Genomic DNA, 17,317 nt, shown 5'->3' with positions numbered 1-17,317 from the left:
TTCTTTTGAAATAAACAAAACATCATATGCCTTTTACTTTCACATTCTAAGAAACACTAGGTTCGAGGCCTCAGTGCAGTTGCATCAGAGTCTAGATTCCTATCAAAATCCGTCTCAGAGTAAAGTTTTCATTACTAAAGATTTTTTAGCATTATGCATGAGTACTATGACAACTGATAAAGCCCAGATCTTCAGGTTTCATCAACAGAAGCAAACAGAATTCTTTCATACCATGTATCCAAAACCAACAGAATTTCTCAATTTTTCTGACACTGCAGTTAAATATTTATCCATTATTAAGGGAGTATACAATCTAAAGAGAAGATAAGACACTTCCTATACATAAGAGGTCATCATTCTGTGACTAGTTATAAAAAGTAGTGTCTTCAGGACTGAGAATTTATTTTTGATAACTTGTCATGAGATAGTATTTTGGGATCAAAATTATGCAGCTTGAAAATTCTTTTTCAAAGGTGTAAGAATCCTGAGTATTTGTGACTCATGTTGAAATTTGTCAAAACAAGCCACACTTACATTTTTTGTGTATTTTTCTTAGGAAAGAAACCTAACCTAAGTCTTATGGAGCTGCTTAAAATTGGAACATGATTGATTTGAAGGCAAAACTAAGCTTGAATGAACTGGTTACATTTTAAAATAAAAAAGAAATGTAATTTGCACTAAAGCTGACAACAGAAATGAATATTTGAGGTGAGTAATAACCTGCACAAACTTGTGCAGGACTTAGCATTAGATCTGTTTAAAACATCTTCGACAATGCAACAACCTGTCTGGAAAACAAAATCTGAGTGTATTTTTCAGTATTAATCTATGCATGTTTTAGGATAATACAATATTTTTACTGTTTGCAATAATTTCATATTGACGCTTCCGAGTTAGATCTGTAATTCTCCATTGTTGTGGTTGCGCATATTTCTACTCTACCTTATCAATGAACACAGAATCCACCAAACAGTGAAGTAATAAAAAACTGGACTCTATATCAGTTTTTAACTCAAGAGGATGTACTACATGAATGAGAGCCTGATGTACTCTCAGAAATATATAAATACATTAATAATAATGTGTCTTTTGTTAAAATTTAGGGAAAAAGAAAGTAAAGGCTACTTTCCACAATCTTTTAAGCTGACATGATCCTTGTATTCCTGTTATCTAGAACGATTTTCACTAACAATTCAAGTATTTTATTAGTTTTATTCTTCTGGATGGCCTCTCCTTGGAAGGGAGGAGATCTGAGGTTCAATGTGAAGAGGTAATAACTTTTTTATCCTTCATGATTTTCCATTTTTACTTCCTAATTTTCCTTGTATGAGAAATCATGGTCTCAGCTGTAGGTAATTGCATTCATTGTAGGTAATGTATTCCCCCTCAACCAGATTTTTTTGTTTGTTTTATGAAGAAGTTTTATTCTTTGAATTCACCAGGTATGTTACTCATAGATCAGAACTTCTTTAAAAAAAAAACAAAACAAATTATATGCAAAATCTTTTCCTAGAAAGCTGAGTTTAGTCTTCTAAATAATATTTAATAAAAATGACTCCTCATGAAAATTTCTAATGACCTTGTCTCTTCATCTATGTATTGTTTTTATTTCAATATTATGAGAATTTCTGCAAGTACTAGAACTTCACAGCAGCACAAGTTTTGAGGATTAATAAAGAAGTCCTACAACACAACAAGCTGCTTTCAAGCAACTTCTCATTTTCTAAAATTGGGAATTACTTAAATTTCAATTGACCAATTGATATTATCCCAGCAAAACTAAAATCTGGATTTACAAAGTACATATACCTAGACAGTCAGTAACCTATCTGATGCTGAGTGTAAAAATTGAAACAGAAGAGAACTGAGTTGGAGAATGAGGCTTGTTTTATTTGCATTACAAAGTTATCTTCTCAAGCAGATCAAAAGATTACCCTACATTTAGCCTGCCTAAAGAAACAGAAGTATTATTGATAAGAAAAGCAGGAAATGGGAAGCTTTATTAACTGAACTGCAGATTTTGTATTGGAAGATAAAAGATCTTGTGAGTCAAAGGGGTCCAGTTCCTGGATGGTGTGTGGCATCACAGTCTTTAAACCCACTACAGAACAGAGGATCTGTACAGTTTCAGAAATGATTTAAATTGGTTCCAGATTTATGGTTTAAATCTGCAGCCTCGGTAGCTAGCTATTCTCAAACTGCATTTGCAAAAGAATCAAAAAGACAATCTATCTCGCTAGCTTGAAATATTATTCTTTATGTCATACTGCATATGTATATAGTAGTTTACAGATGAGTGGTGTTGCACAAAATCTAAAGTGGAATGAAAAAGATAAACATATATGGGGTATTATTACTATTAACATTAAAAATGAAACCTTTTACACATCTGTTTTCTTTAATTAAACGTAAGATGAACTACCCAGGGAGTCTCAGAAATGAAGACAAATTTCCTTAAAATTATATTTCACCCATTAATATATATAAATTACAATTTTGCTACTCTGAATTTCATGATTGTTTCTCTCCATCTGGCATTAAAAGAAAAACAGAAGTTAAGAAATTAATGCCCAACCCTACATGATGACTAAGTATCAATGTTAATATGTTAATGTCTAAAGAGTTTTATGTGCTGTACAGCAGGCACAGTTACTACAAATGTCAGGGATTCTTGGTCACCTAACCCCAAGAACAGGGTTCCTTGTCATACCTGCTAAAAAAAAAGCAGCCTGTAACTGGAGTGTTCCTGCATCTCCCTCTAAAGACTGCAATGCAGGTTTCCTTTAGACACCCAGGCAACGCACCTGCAAGTCACAAATTAGAAAGCTGTAGGCACTGCAGACATTGACTCTACTGGTGTCATTTTGAAAAAGGCGCACACTTAAAATGTCATATTTTCACAGAAGACACAACCAGTAAAAAGAAAAATACCCACCATCTCCAATCTACCGTCCTGGGCTGTGGACCTGTAAGAGCAGGTAGTGTAAGGAAAGGTCCACCATGCAGCTCCCTCCTTTCCAGATGCTCCTTGTACCTCCCTTACCTTTAACCTCTGTTTCTCCCTCCTCCCTCTCCTCCCTGGTACTGAGAGGCTAGAAAATCTGCATATCTCTGATCATCTGTGGATAAGAAACAACAGCAGCTGCACATCTCATGGTCACTCCATCACCTGAGCAGCTCCTTGGGCTCTGCATGTCTGGATCTCTGCCTACCTTTCCCAGCCTTTCCCTACCTTTCTCAGTCTGGCTCTTCTTTCCCAGTAACTCCACTTTCTCTCCATCCTTTGAATTCCAATGCAAACGAAGGGAAGGCTCAAAACCAAGCTGCATTTAACCAATTGTTGGCTAAATGCCAATTAGAGTTTGAGACCAAATGCAGCACGGTGAGATTTTTCCAGCTGAATGTACAATTGTAGGATGTGGTTAAAATAAATAAATAAATAAACAAATAAAAAGCTAGAAAGAGAAAGATTGTGCAGCAAACACAATGGAGGTCTACAGCTTGGATTTTAATCATGACTTGAACATGCATCTTTGGTGACCCTGGGTGAGTCATTTCATTTCCTGGTGCATTAATTTCCCAAACTCCAGTACATAGATAATATGTAATGAGTGCCACTGTTTCAAAGCATGTCACAATAATCTCTGTAATGAGTTTTTTTAATGGAAATTGCTATAAAAGTATGAAGAAAAAGACTTACATACAGGGCCAGCACAATATGTTAATACCTTTTTTGATGATTCATTAGTATTTAAGATTTAATAGATAGGCATGTAGCAATACTGCAGAAAGAGTAGAAAATATACTTCCAGATTGCTGTTACCACAAGAACAAAAGAGGCCATGACTGCGGCAGTGCAGTGAAGCAGGAACAGCTAAAAAGGAGACCACTCCAGGTACCACTTCTTCATATACAAACGTGACTAACTGGAAAATGATTAGGACAAAAAAAAACCCTTTACTTTCAGTGAAGATAAATGGGCTGGGAGGAAGGAGGTTTTAGCTCTTTTGCACTTGGTATGAGCATCTCTGAACATTAACCATGTAGGAGCCAGGTTAACCAAAACAGTTCAGTAACAAGTAATATTGTTTTTTTTGCATTCTGCACCTAAGGTAACAGAAGCAGTAAAGTCCCCAAAATTAGATTCATGCTTGATTCAGTAACATAATGGATAGCATTCTTCAGTATGCATTCATTAACCTCCAAGATGTTAACACCATCTTTTCTCTCTAACACATTCTTTCCCTCCTTCAAAGAGAAAAAAAAAGTTGTGAATTCAATACAATTGCACTTTAGGCATATATTGGTAAAGATGATTCAGAGAGGAAAAAAATAAATCTAAGAGGCTTTCCCAAATCTAGAAAAGAAAAGAAAATCTAATCTACATACTCAAATTTCTCAATAATTTTTTATTGTTAAACACACTGGCCTCCAAGAGTCTATGCTATATAAATTATAGTTCTATAATAAAATGCTTCAACCCAAAAAAATCAATCATTGCAAGAGGATATGTATTCAGAAATCTTTAGATAAAGGACCATGATTCTACATTTCTGGAACTGGAAAATTATTTACATTTTTGGCACTGGATTACTAACTGGATATTCATCCTAACATAACACCTAAGTGGGTCAGGAAGTTAAAGACTGCTAGTGATAAAAAAACACAGTTGTAATACGAAGGCAAGATAAGACTAAATGCTGAGATTCAGGAAGGGTATTTTCAGTTTTTTTCAGGGAGATTATTCATGAGTAATGGATGCCATTAGAATATAGAAAGCTATGTTTAGTGACAGAGTAAGCCAGTGGTGAGATGTACTAGCGGTATAAAGGTCTGATTTAGGCAGTGGAAGAAACACCACTGCTGAAGAAATTTGGAATGCCACAAGCAGTACTGCTGCCACCTGTCAAGTGAAATGCGTTTGGCAGGAGATAACAAGGTTTGTGGGTTTTTTTAAGTTCACTGTTTAAGTAATGTTCTTTTGACGTGTTCGTAGCAGAAGAGTCCACCTGTGAAGACTTGTTGAACTTCAGTGAAGTTTGCATGTCTGCCTGTGAGGGGGAAATCCTTAAAGTACCCATTCAAAGTACTCCTCTGTCCATCTGAATAAAACAAAAGTGGAAAATAGAACAAAAAAGTTAACAAAAAAAAATATATATTATAGAAGATGGAACAAAACAGTTTTTTCTTCTATTTAAATATTTTTTGTTCAGTGATCTTGGCTGTAAATGTCTGCCACTTATTAGGTTAAAAAGGTATCAAAAATGTCCTTAAAAATATTTTATAAATTGTTTTACCTTTACAGTAAGAAGGTAGTACTGGATTTCTATTCAGATTTTGTTGATAATTAATCTATTCATTTTCATCCAGTAATAATATGGAAGACAGCAGTAGAAAACATGAAAAAAATTAATTTTCAAATGACAGTAGTAAATTACATTTGTGTGTCTAAGAATGTAATAATGTGTTTGTTTCTATCAGTTTAGTTCCTGGCTTCCTGTCTCTGATTTTATTAGTTTCCAAAAAGTGATATTATTTGCAGAAACCTCAAAGTTTCATTTTGATAGAAGAAAAATGAAAGCCGAAATGCTTCAAGGTTCCCACACAAATCCATTACTGGGACAGGAAATGGACCTTTCTGTTTCAGAGCACAGCCATTCTCATACACCTATTATTTTTCCTGAATTATCCTTTTCCTGGCTCAACCCTACTTTTTATGTCCATCATGCTGTTCAAAAAAAAAAACAAAACCAAAAACCAACCAAAAAAACACTAGAAGTCAGTTTAAGGAAATGAATGTTGCTGAATTTTTTCTTTTGCTGGCAGAGGCATATAGAACTGTTTCCTAAACCATACCTTCAAATAGAGCCTGGATGTGAAAGCTTCCTGCAGAGGTGGTTCATTTAAGCTTGAGGCTATCCTTAATTATAGAATGTTGCAAGCGCAGGTATGTCTCCAAGAAAAATCTGTAACTTTCATATGGCAAAGAAGCTTATGACTTTCAAAATAGCCTTCAACATCCAAGGAGAAACACAAGGAGAGAAAACAATGCATTTTTCACATTGGCATCTTTTAACCTTTTTTGTTGATGCATTCAGGACCTGACACAACCTACCTTTCTAGCAAACAAAGTTATCTTGTGCATCTTCTTTTTCTTAAGCCCTTTTTGTACCCCTTTATGGGGAAAAAGCTTGGTAACAGCAAAGTGACAGTTAATCATTTTCTGATAATGCACTTCTCTTTCCTATAAGATCAGCTCAATGAGACAAGGCTATCTAAAATCTCTCCCTAAACACAAAAGAAAAGAGAGAAAGCCAAAACCAAAGGACACCACCTCAAACATCAAACCCAAATATTCTGGAGTTAATAGTGGTGATTAATAAAGCAGAAAACCAGGTAACTGTTTGCTTTGATAGCTATTTCTAGTTTTATGAGCTCTGAACATTGTTTTTTCTGTTTTAAAAAAGGAGGTGCGTGCCATTGTGCAACGGAGATGGAAACTGCTGGTGGTGCTGGGCTGCCAGCCTCTCCCCTGCCCTGGTGCTGAGATGAGCACCCTCATCTCCTGAGATGAGATCCCAACAGGCATCAAGATGAAGATAGGGGAGGATGCCATGTACTTGCCATGTGGGTACTGACTGGAGGAGTCAGGAACAGGTGAGATGGGATCCCAGAGCAGACAAGACCCATGGACTCAGTGTCAGGCTGCCTTATAGGCTTAGACTGGGCTACTCACCCAGGCACAGTGCAGAGGCTTCACAGCAGAAGTGGGGGACACACCTGTTCCTATGAGGACACAGGCTTCTGGGGAAAATGTATTTTCAAACTCTTTTATTTAGTCTGGAGATCTGACTTTTTAAAGAGTTGTCTTGTTCTCGGGCATTGTGCTCTGAAGAAACTCAGCCAAGTACACCAAGGTTTAACATTGGTACAGTAGCTTCAGGGAAAGCAGCAGTAATTCCTATGTGCTGGCTTAGTGGGCCTTTACATAGAAAGGGTTGCAGTCAGATTTCCAGATGCACATGGCACAAATGCAACAAAATTTATTTCTTTTCCTCTTTTTGTCCTTTGACTGGTTTAAAATGTTGGAAGAGGTACCAACCCTACTCAAACTGCCCCTCAAAAGGAGCATACTTCAGAAGAAACAAACATCATCTTCCCCTACATGTACTTCCCTACTTACTTAATAAATATATTAAAAACAGAAACAAATAAACTCCCCAACATTTTCTAGTATACTTTTGAATGAATAATTAACTAAACTCTCTTCACTCTAGAGGGGAAATTGCTTTCAAGAGGGGATTAGGGAGGACAGAGAAACTACCTCATACAAAATCCTTACACATGGAATTAAAGAATCAACAAAGTCTAAAGAAAAATTTAGAATTCTATTTTATTTTAATGAATTCAGATAATCTGTTGGGTTTGGCGTTAATTTGGGTATCTTTTTACATTTACACCCCCATATACTGATACATAGCAATTCCTCAAGTAAAAATCCCTTTCCTAGTAAAATCTAGAACAGATGCTTCTTGAGCATGTCGTTATTTTGCAGTTCATTTGCTTAGGCAAAGCCCAACAAAACAGTAGAGCTTTTTCAAGAAAGGCATCCTAGTCAACTGTCGAGTAGTGGAACCAAGGAATATCTGCTACAACCATTGTTTTAGTAGAAATAGCATAATTGTACCCTAAACTCCTGCCAGATACACTGCAACATTCTACATCTGGTTTATGGTAATGTAGTTCCAAAGAAATCAATGATATTTATACAGACATAAAACAGCAGTGAGTCATATTCTCAATTAGACACTTCAGTTCAAGAAGGAATATCAGAGATTTTTCGTTATTTTACCAAAATTTAGCCTGTAACCATGTTCACAGCTTTCTAAGAACCTGAAAGTTTAATTACATGTATAGGGCTTCTGAACTTTCACTGCAGAATCATCACAAGTTATTTTATAAGGATTTATTTTTTTAATTGAGTTATTGTGCTGGCATAGATCTTCTGTTTCATTAATGCGCTCATAAAAAGAGGCATTGAACTCTGACAGTTTTTATTTTTTTTTAAATTATGTCGGTGTTCTCTAGGAATCATGAAATTAAAAGTAACATATCTGCTCAAAAGAGGCTTATCAACTATCCTAATATAACTATCCTAACAGATTGATGCTGTTATCAATTAAAAGTATTATGCTTCTAATTTTATGGTTGGGTTCAATTTCTTTTAGTTGAAATCATGTGTAAAGTCCCTGCCAGTTTGAAGTATAACTCATTTTGAAATATACAAAGTTAAGAATTGCAGATATTTTTTTTCTTACAATTATATCTTTCTATTTTTAATGGACTTCTTTGTTTGTTTTTGTTAATATGAAAGAGATTTTTATTCTTTTTTAAATTGTAGCAATCCGAGTTTATGACGTGCAAGTGTTCAAAGATTTACCAGAATAATATAGTGCATTAGATAGACAGGAATTTAAATAGATAATCCCAGGTAAACCTTGCTAGGATAGTTTCAAACAGCTGTCTGACCTATTTAGGCTGATCAGAAATAATCAGAGATGTTTGTTTTGCAGGCAGTTAATTCTTAATGATCTAATGGGAGAATGATCATCATGCACAGGTTAGACTGTCAAACATAAAACTTCAGGGTTTGGGTTATTCAAGCTAATAGCCCGGACCAAGAGCTCCAAGGTCAAAATTGCATCTACCAGATTTCTTGCAGTAGCATTTGTATTCATTGCAAACTACAGGTATTTTGCAATGGGAAACATGACTATATAGCATTAGTACTGTTTGATTCCTTTGAAAAGCATAAAATGAAAGATCCCCTGCATTCTTACAGCTGTGTTTTGTCCCTGGATTCCTGGGATTGAGAGAGTTGTGTGCTTTTTTGTTGCTTCTCTTGTAGATGACAGTAGATGATATTTCCTGTATATTATGTTCCAGTCTCAATGGGCTTTGTTTTTCCACAAATGAATCAACTGTATTTTCTACTAAGCAAGCCTGAGATGATATATATATATATATATATATATATATATTCTGTATATAATAATATACATATATAATTTATCAAATGGTCAATAAGTTCCCAAAGGAAATTAAATGAAACAAAATGAAACAAAACAAAACTTGTGTTTAGCATTGTTAGTGACCAAGTCAAGCATTTCCAGTGACTTCATCAAAACATAGGTTTTATGTCTGTTGTGGGAGGACTTCTTGCCCATGACAGAAGCTGATAGTGAGCTTGGGCACCATTTCACTCTCTGCTGGTCAGCATCAGACTATCTGTAACTCTAAAACAATCTGTGCTAGTCCCTGTGAAATCAGAAGAAATGATTTTCAGTTCTAACTGAAACTGAAAACAGTTACAACCACAGAATAGGAAAATGGCAGAATGGGAACATTTTAAGGGGAAGAAATATAGAACAGGCAAAGTAGTTTGTGGTATACTCTATTTTCAATGGAAAAGCCCAAGGACTTTGCTGTTCAAGCAGCTTGTACCTTTACACTGCCAACGGTTCGAGTAATGTCATCATCCTTGCATAGGTGCATTTGTACCAACAAAAAATTCTATTTATTCGTCACCTACTGATTCATTCACACATAAGAAGGTGAATGCACACATGGAAGTCAACTTTATGTACGGTATTTGCAAAAGAGTCACTAATAATATTGTTGCACCAGTATTAAAAAAAAAAGCACATTAAAGTACTGTAACTATGTTGGCATAAAAACATCCAACATTGAAGCTGTTGCACAAAATCTGTTGACTTATTGTTAAGTGCTTTAACTGCAATTCATACAGAAAGGCTCAACAAAAGTTTCTTGAACCGCAGTAATTGAAAGCATAGAGTCATAGAATCATAAGATAGTCAGGGTTGGAAAGGACCTTCAGATCAACAAGTTCCAACATCTAAAATAGGTCATTTCTAAGCACAAACGGAAAAGAAAAAAAAGAAAAAAAGAGGAAAATAAAGATCAAATAAATGAAATTGAAACTATGATGGCACAGACAGCTGCTGTTTTCACAAGTGTTTATTACAGCTGTGGTCTTTTAAACTTGTTTACTACAAGATCAGGCTATTTTACATATGAAGCTAAATTTTTTGTCTCTTTCACTTTTTTAAGAACCTTTGGTTTTTGCATTTGCCATCTACCACTATTTCCAGTTGGCCATTTTGTCTATAACTGAAAATAAAGCTATGACAGCATGTTGGGGAGAAAGCACAGAATATTTTAAAGTCATATGAAAAAAGTGTGTAGGCTGTTAAGGATCTTTATTCTGATACAATATTGTAAACGCACTCCCAGCATAAAGGAGATTTATTAACATTAAGAGATGTTCCAGTTCAGAGGGAGAGTAAAATAATCCACCCTGAAGAGCTACACTCTGGGTGATTACATTTTGACCTCAATTCTTGCTATATTCTCTAGTGAATTTGTCTGTGCAATAATGTTTCCCCTTCTGGAAACTAATCCAACATCACCTAAAATTAGATTTCTCTATTGATTTTTATGGTCTTTTGCTTCTTAAAATCAATTATTGTTAGATCTATAACAATTTTTTTTTCCACATGATAATTTTTCTATCATAAAATGTTTTTAAAAGCATACTGGAAAAAACCCACAATACTAAACTGTATTTTTAACCATATAGAGACTCTGAATAATTCAAATAGATGAATATAAATCTTTACAATCCATTGCTGTGCTACAATATTTTATTCTTACAGGACGCAAACTTCCTGTCACTAAGAAAGCCAGCTTTATTAACAATATTCATTTTTGCGACTCTAGCCTCAGTCATATTACCATTTAAAACTGTAAAAAAAAATAGTTGCTTTATTCAGATTGAAGGGGAGGTTGCCCTGTCGGTGCATGATAAGTGCAATAAATATAAATAATGCAATGGTATATTACTGTCAACACCCGATGTGAGCAGAGAGTTTTTCTCCTATATATGTTAAATGCAGAAAATAGTAAGGAAAGACTTTCAGAAGCCTCATTAGTTTAACACTAAGCATCACCACTCACTTTCAACTACTTCTTGTTGGTTTGGCTGCTGCGTGGGTGCTGCACAGGGAGGGTTTCTGGCAACCTCCTGTCAAATGGCTCCACTCCTTCTTGTGTATTAATACACATTTATGAGGGATGCTTTGCAAACCTTAAATTATTGCAGAGCAATTTCAGGCAATGCAAGATTTTTCACTCAAGTGTAGCATCTTTATTAGGTCAGAAACCAGCATGCAGGTGAATTTAATATTTCTTTTAAAACTTATTTTTAATGCTGGAAGCCGTGCATCTTGCAGGCATGAAGCAACTACACCAAAGGAACAGTCTAAGGAACAGTTTCCTGAACTGTGGATTAATGAGCAGCTGATGTTTTAATTTACACAAAGAGATTAAAAATCACACCAAAAGTTTCAGAAAAACTGTGAATTCCAATGACATTGCTTCTACCTGCAGCAGAAGCTTGTGAGAGCCCTTTATGCTTCAGGGTTATTTGCCATTTACAAAAAACTTTCAAGGTGCACAGTATCAATTCGCAAAGACACATAGTCTCGGGATTCACCAAATTCCAGGTTCAGGAAGGCTCTGAAATTCAGATAAAGTAGCTTTAATTAGAAGCAACTTAAAAGTTTTTATTCAGGGGCTGTTATTCAACTCTGGAAGACACCTTTCTGAAAAAATCTCCTGCTGGGCATGAAGAACTCTGGCTGAAGACTGAGTCACACTCCAGCTGCCATAGTGATGGGAAAATGGCCCTCTGCAAATCGTCTATTACAGGGAGTACTGCAATGAAAACCAAGAGGAAGGACAATTTTCCCCTTCTTGATTTGGTGAAATCCGCTTTTGAAGCAGAAGCACTTTGAGCGTTTCTGCAACACTCTAAATTTGAATTATGTGATGAATACTGCTATTCTGATGCTAGTATGCTGGTTGCTGTTGCTTCAGTTGAGAATGCGTCTTTCTCTGCCTACCGAAACATTGACACCTGTATTCTCTCAAAACAGTTTTTGCAAGATCTAAACCAAGGACACAGGTGATCTTTTAACTCCCAGTATGTGTAAGGTACCGGCTCACAGGTAGCGAGGTCAAACACTCTCCTCTTCTGCTGCGTGCCATGAGGCACTGCACTGTTACTTAGGGTTATTGAAGGAGTGAGAATTGAAAATATTTGGATTAAAAGGCAATTGATCATATGTTTTTCAGCCTCAGATCAGCCTTCTGAAAATATTCTTAAATAGGAAGCTTTCTAAAGAAAGATAGGCAACACCAGTGAAAAACTGCAAGTTACTTATTCTAGTAAACAAAATCTTGTATTATCTACATGAAGCACTGGGGATTGACAGCCTGTTTTCTAATGGCTTTAAATGCTTCAGACTTTCAATCTACTAGCAGTGTTTCTTCTGAAATGTCATTTAAACTGTAACTGTAAGCTAGACATTACTCAACAGAAAGCAGTCATATAATATGCATGATTCGGGGTTGTTAACTTCAGGCTTCTCAAGACAGAGTATCCGCTTCGATACTAACAGTGAGAATCTGTATGGAGCGATTCTTCTGAAAGCAGACGTGACTTGGCCAGCATTAATTGTGAAAAGAAGCTCAGCAGAATTTCTTGACCTTTTTCCATCTTCTTCAAAAATTCTGTCCAACTGCACCAGTATTGCACTAAAATGGTTGACAAATCAAAGGGAATAACAATCAGCTTCTACCTAGCCTTATCAGCAGTGGACCAAGAATATTTAAGGCACCCCTAAACCAGTTTTTCCCTGATTTTCAGAGAGATGCAACAATTTGGAACTTGGTTGCAGTTTTTCTTTCCCATCATTGAAGTCAGAACCTGCATTCAGTCAGAGCTCTCCTGCTCTAAATAGAGTGAATCGGTAGCCTTTGACCAGTGTGTCTTTTCAAGAGATGCAGGTGAAAGCAGTCAGTCCTGTCTTGGAAGTCATGTTCAATGCTATGTCCTCATGGCTTGTGATCTCAGCCATACATGGCTTAGGCTGGTTCTCTCCTAGCATAACTTTACTGTGAAACAGTTATGGAGTTTTAAGGATATTGCTTATCTTAGTCCTGAACGTAGTTTGCTTTGTTTTTTTTTTCCAGAATATCCTGTAAAGCCACACAACACCCAAGTAAACAAAATACCAGACATAATAGAGGAGTATTTCTAACCAGCTACATCAGATTCCACATTTGGAAATCTTTTGTTTGCTACAAAATGCTTATTAAACAAGTATTCTAATACAAATAGATCTTGCTTGCAGGTTTAAAGCACTGCGTGTGTGATACATTTGGGTAAAGTACTTAAAACATCACACCATTGTTAATATGCATAATTTAGCATTAAGAAACTATTTTTTGCTTCTAGTAACTGTCATAACTATTTATTTTGATAATTACTTACTGGATTTGCAAGTGAAGGAAGCAAGGTTACCAAAGCTTTCAGCTTTTTACAGTGAAAAGCACATTCTCTTAAGTTGGAGGGCATCTTTCTGACAGGTTAGAAATACCAACAGGCTTGTATGCATTGCTTGTGCTTTGAAAATCATCAGTTGCATTTGGTAGCAGGAATTACTGTTACCCTCTGGGATTTCAGTAAAATCACATGAATGTTGGTCTTAAGTTGGGAAAAGGAGAAGAAACAACAGATGCTGCTTAGAAAAAATAAAGAGCAATAAAAACCTGAAATAATGCATGTACTTTTCAATAGAACAGCAAGGATTATTGAAATGTGTTTGAGTCTTGGTTTAATTTTATAAAATATTCTATTTCAGACTAGTTTGATAATAATGGCTGAACATATAGGTGGCATAATTGTTCACATTAAGAAGAATTAGAAATGCCAAATGAATTCAAGATTTGTGTATTTGATAGAATCACTGGCCAGAAGATTTTACATTACTGCATCTAAAAGGTAGATAAGGGCATGTCAGTAATCCACAACAAAGGAAAAGAGAGACAATAAAAGCAGAAAAACAATAGCACTGAAGTTAATAAAACTTTATTAGAATTCTCTGAAAAAATACATTTTAGACATATATAAAAAATAATAACCATTAATATATATATTAATTTAAAATCTTTACGAGACTACTGAGATTCCTTTATAAAGTAGATTATTTGTATTTTCAGCTGAAGTGGAAAGGAAATGCAAAAATTTTGTGGAAACAAGTTAATTTTTTGTTCTAAAGAGCTCGATCACATATTTATTACAAACACATTTAATTCCAACTGTCTCCCAACATTTCCATTTTGAATAAAAATTATAGAATCATATACAGAAATCACACATGGCTTGATTTCCATTAAAATTACATTTCTGTTCAGCAAAGACTTGCCCACACATGCTAAACACCAAGGATCAGGATCTAAAAGCTTAAAACCTCATAATCCCATTGGCAAGTGATCAGGAAGCTGGAATGAGGACATAACATCTGGATTGATCATTCAACATCGGTCCAGACGTTTATGAAGCATGAGTACATGAGAATCTAAGCATGTACATTTGCTGTAAATCAAATGCAGACTGACACGCTCCCTTTTGGATTTCGGAAAGCAAGTGCTGCGAGAATCTCTTCCAGTGAAAAAGGGAACAGCTTTCACATCATCTTTGGGTTTGGTTTTATTTTTCTCTAAAATGTGTGGTGGCTGAGATTGGCTTGGCAGTGGGAAGATGCAGCTGAATAGCAAACTGAATTGTAAAATCCCTACAGCACCTAAATGCTGTACACAGCTATAAAAATAAGACATGCTCAAGAGTAGCTGGCACTGAGCCAGAGGACACAGACCAACCTCATCCATGGGGCCAAACCTTTGTGGATTACACAACAAGGAGACTAACCAGCTCTTGGGAATGCCCAGAGGCCACACAGAATTGATGACTGAGGTTAGGTAATCATGAAAAAAGAAAGAGAAAGTAATGAATTAAGAACTTGCATCTTCTACGGTGTAGCACAGGAGCCAAAAGATGAGGTATAAAAGACTGAGGTTTGAAGGGATCATTTTTTCCTTTTTTTTTTTTTTTTTTCCAACCAGGAGAAACCTGAAGTGCTCAGTACGGAAACTTTCCCTCCCCAGTCTGGCCAATATTGCTCCATCATTCCACTGAAGCTAGAAGCCTGTAAGTGCTGTAATTCCAAGTTTGATGTGGAGAGGAACCAATAAGAAATTCCACCAGGGGCTGTGTAGTTACTAGGATTGAGTGAGGAGAATCCATAGTTCCAAATTGCTGGAAAAGCAAAAAAATGTGCCTTACTCAAAGAAAATCTTCTGAAAATTTTCAAGTAGGCTTGAAAACCTATTACTCAAAGCTCTGAAAACTTCATCAGCAAGTCATTACTTAATGTCTCTATTTGGATGAAAACACACACAATCAAAACTAAATGATTTGAGTTTAATCCACATTTTTTTTACCACTCGAGCGAAAATCATTTCTTTGAAAGTTTTGAACGTGCAATAGATGACACATCAATCTTGAAAGTCTGAAAGCCTCAATTCTAGTGGATTTTATGTACAAGCCTCTTCTGAATTTACAGTAACTTCTTTCTTGATTATAAACTTCTCATAAAAGACAAAGCAACCCAGTAAGAGCATGATGTATTTGCAGTTAGTGCAAATGGTAATTGTGTTCTCTTGGATAAGTATTCTCAAGAGACTTTAGCTTGCATGGCCATGCCTTTTATTTAGAGACATTAGATACATGCTGAATATTACTTTTTAAATTCTGTAGTCTACTCAGTGAATCCATCTCCGCTTCAACTGCACTTTCCCCTGTAGGATAAGAAATTATTTTACAGCTCTTAAAATTTGAAGGTATTTTAGGATTTAATTTTCTTTGAAAACCCAAACATGATAAATATCACATCCTTGGAAATAGATACATCTCCAAAATTCCGAAATTAAGTTTAACTGTGAATGAGGTCTCAATATTTTCTTTCATGAAAGCTATGAAGACTAAAAGTTATTGTGAGACTAACTGAGCTAGTCTAAATGCCAGTGAACAGAAATTGTAGTCTCATTTATGTTTTATAATCCATTTTATTAACATGCAGGAATTCAGGATGCAGCCACTGTACATCCCTGATTTTTGAGGGAAAAAACAAAGGGAATGCTGATTTTTAAATAAATAAATGAATGAATTTGTTTTTCCTTAATCTTGAAGGAGTAAATTTTTAAGTATTCTGTGAAGAATGTGCACAATGTGAATACAGTACATGCCCTTTGAAGCTAAAAATTGTTTGGTGTTGCTGCTCAGGAAAATCAAATCAGAAGTATTTACTTCTGCCATTGCTGCAGGTGCTTCCCAAAATTATAAAATGTTGTAAAACACTGAGAAAATAGTGGTTACATCTATGCTCATTTTGGGATAAACAGAGCACTTGCACTAAGGCTTACTGCAACAGCAAGTGTATTCATAATTTATCTGGATTTTTCAATATGAATAATTCCTTCAAGAACTTGTACAGCTCAGTAAAATTGAAATGTTTTATATACAGCAAGCATCCGGTTCTTTTGTTATTTTATTGTACTTATATTTAATGAGGCCATTCAACTAATGCAGACCTATTTCACCTCACTAGGTTCATGTGTACTTCTACACTTTGAAAGAGTGTTGAATGGTTACATCCATTAGACTTAATTTGGCATTAAGTACTTTCATTCTTTGTGTCTCTAAAAAAGAAAGCAAACTGGCAAACAATCTGAGTTTTGACCAGTAACCTGATTTATGAGAGAAATCATTGGGGTCAGTCAAGTATGCTGAAACATAAGTCTCTGAACAGAGACTTGGCACTTGCTATTCCAAGGGGAAGAGACACACACACACCCAAAGCCCAGGCAGACCCATCTGCTGAGTGTTCCCTTGCCCTGCAGCTTATAGCTCTGCAATACTATGGGATGAGCATGACAGCACTTAACAAATGCTTTGCAAGTTACAATAATTATGCAATGTATCAAGTGGGAATGAATCAGGCTCTGGTGCTGCTTTTTGTTAGGTGGAGGAGCGGAAGGTTAGCTGATAATTACATTTCTAGTAATGATTTAATCCAGCCACTCTAAGTGTCATGCTTATGTCAGCTGAATAATTTCAAGTCACACGTTATTCAAGTATTTCAAGTTATTTATAAGCATCACAAATCAAATAAACAAAATCCCCTCTATCGGTGGAATATACTTCCAGTAACTGGTTAGAAAGACTAATTGCAGGTAGACATGACCTTGGTACAACCCTATTAGAGATGTTATCAAAGTTGTGCTTTCTATTTGCTCCCTTTAAGCTGCCCCTGACAGAAAATAAAAAACTTTA

Source organism: Pezoporus wallicus, unplaced genomic scaffold (assembly GCF_028554395.1).
Source record: "Pezoporus wallicus isolate ANWC-B61680 ecotype Strahan unplaced genomic scaffold, APGP_CSIRO_Pwel_v1 contig_2, whole genome shotgun sequence".
Classification (NCBI taxonomy): Eukaryota; Metazoa; Chordata; class Aves; order Psittaciformes; family Psittacidae; genus Pezoporus; species Pezoporus wallicus.
Note: the sequence above shows the minus strand (reverse complement) of the source record.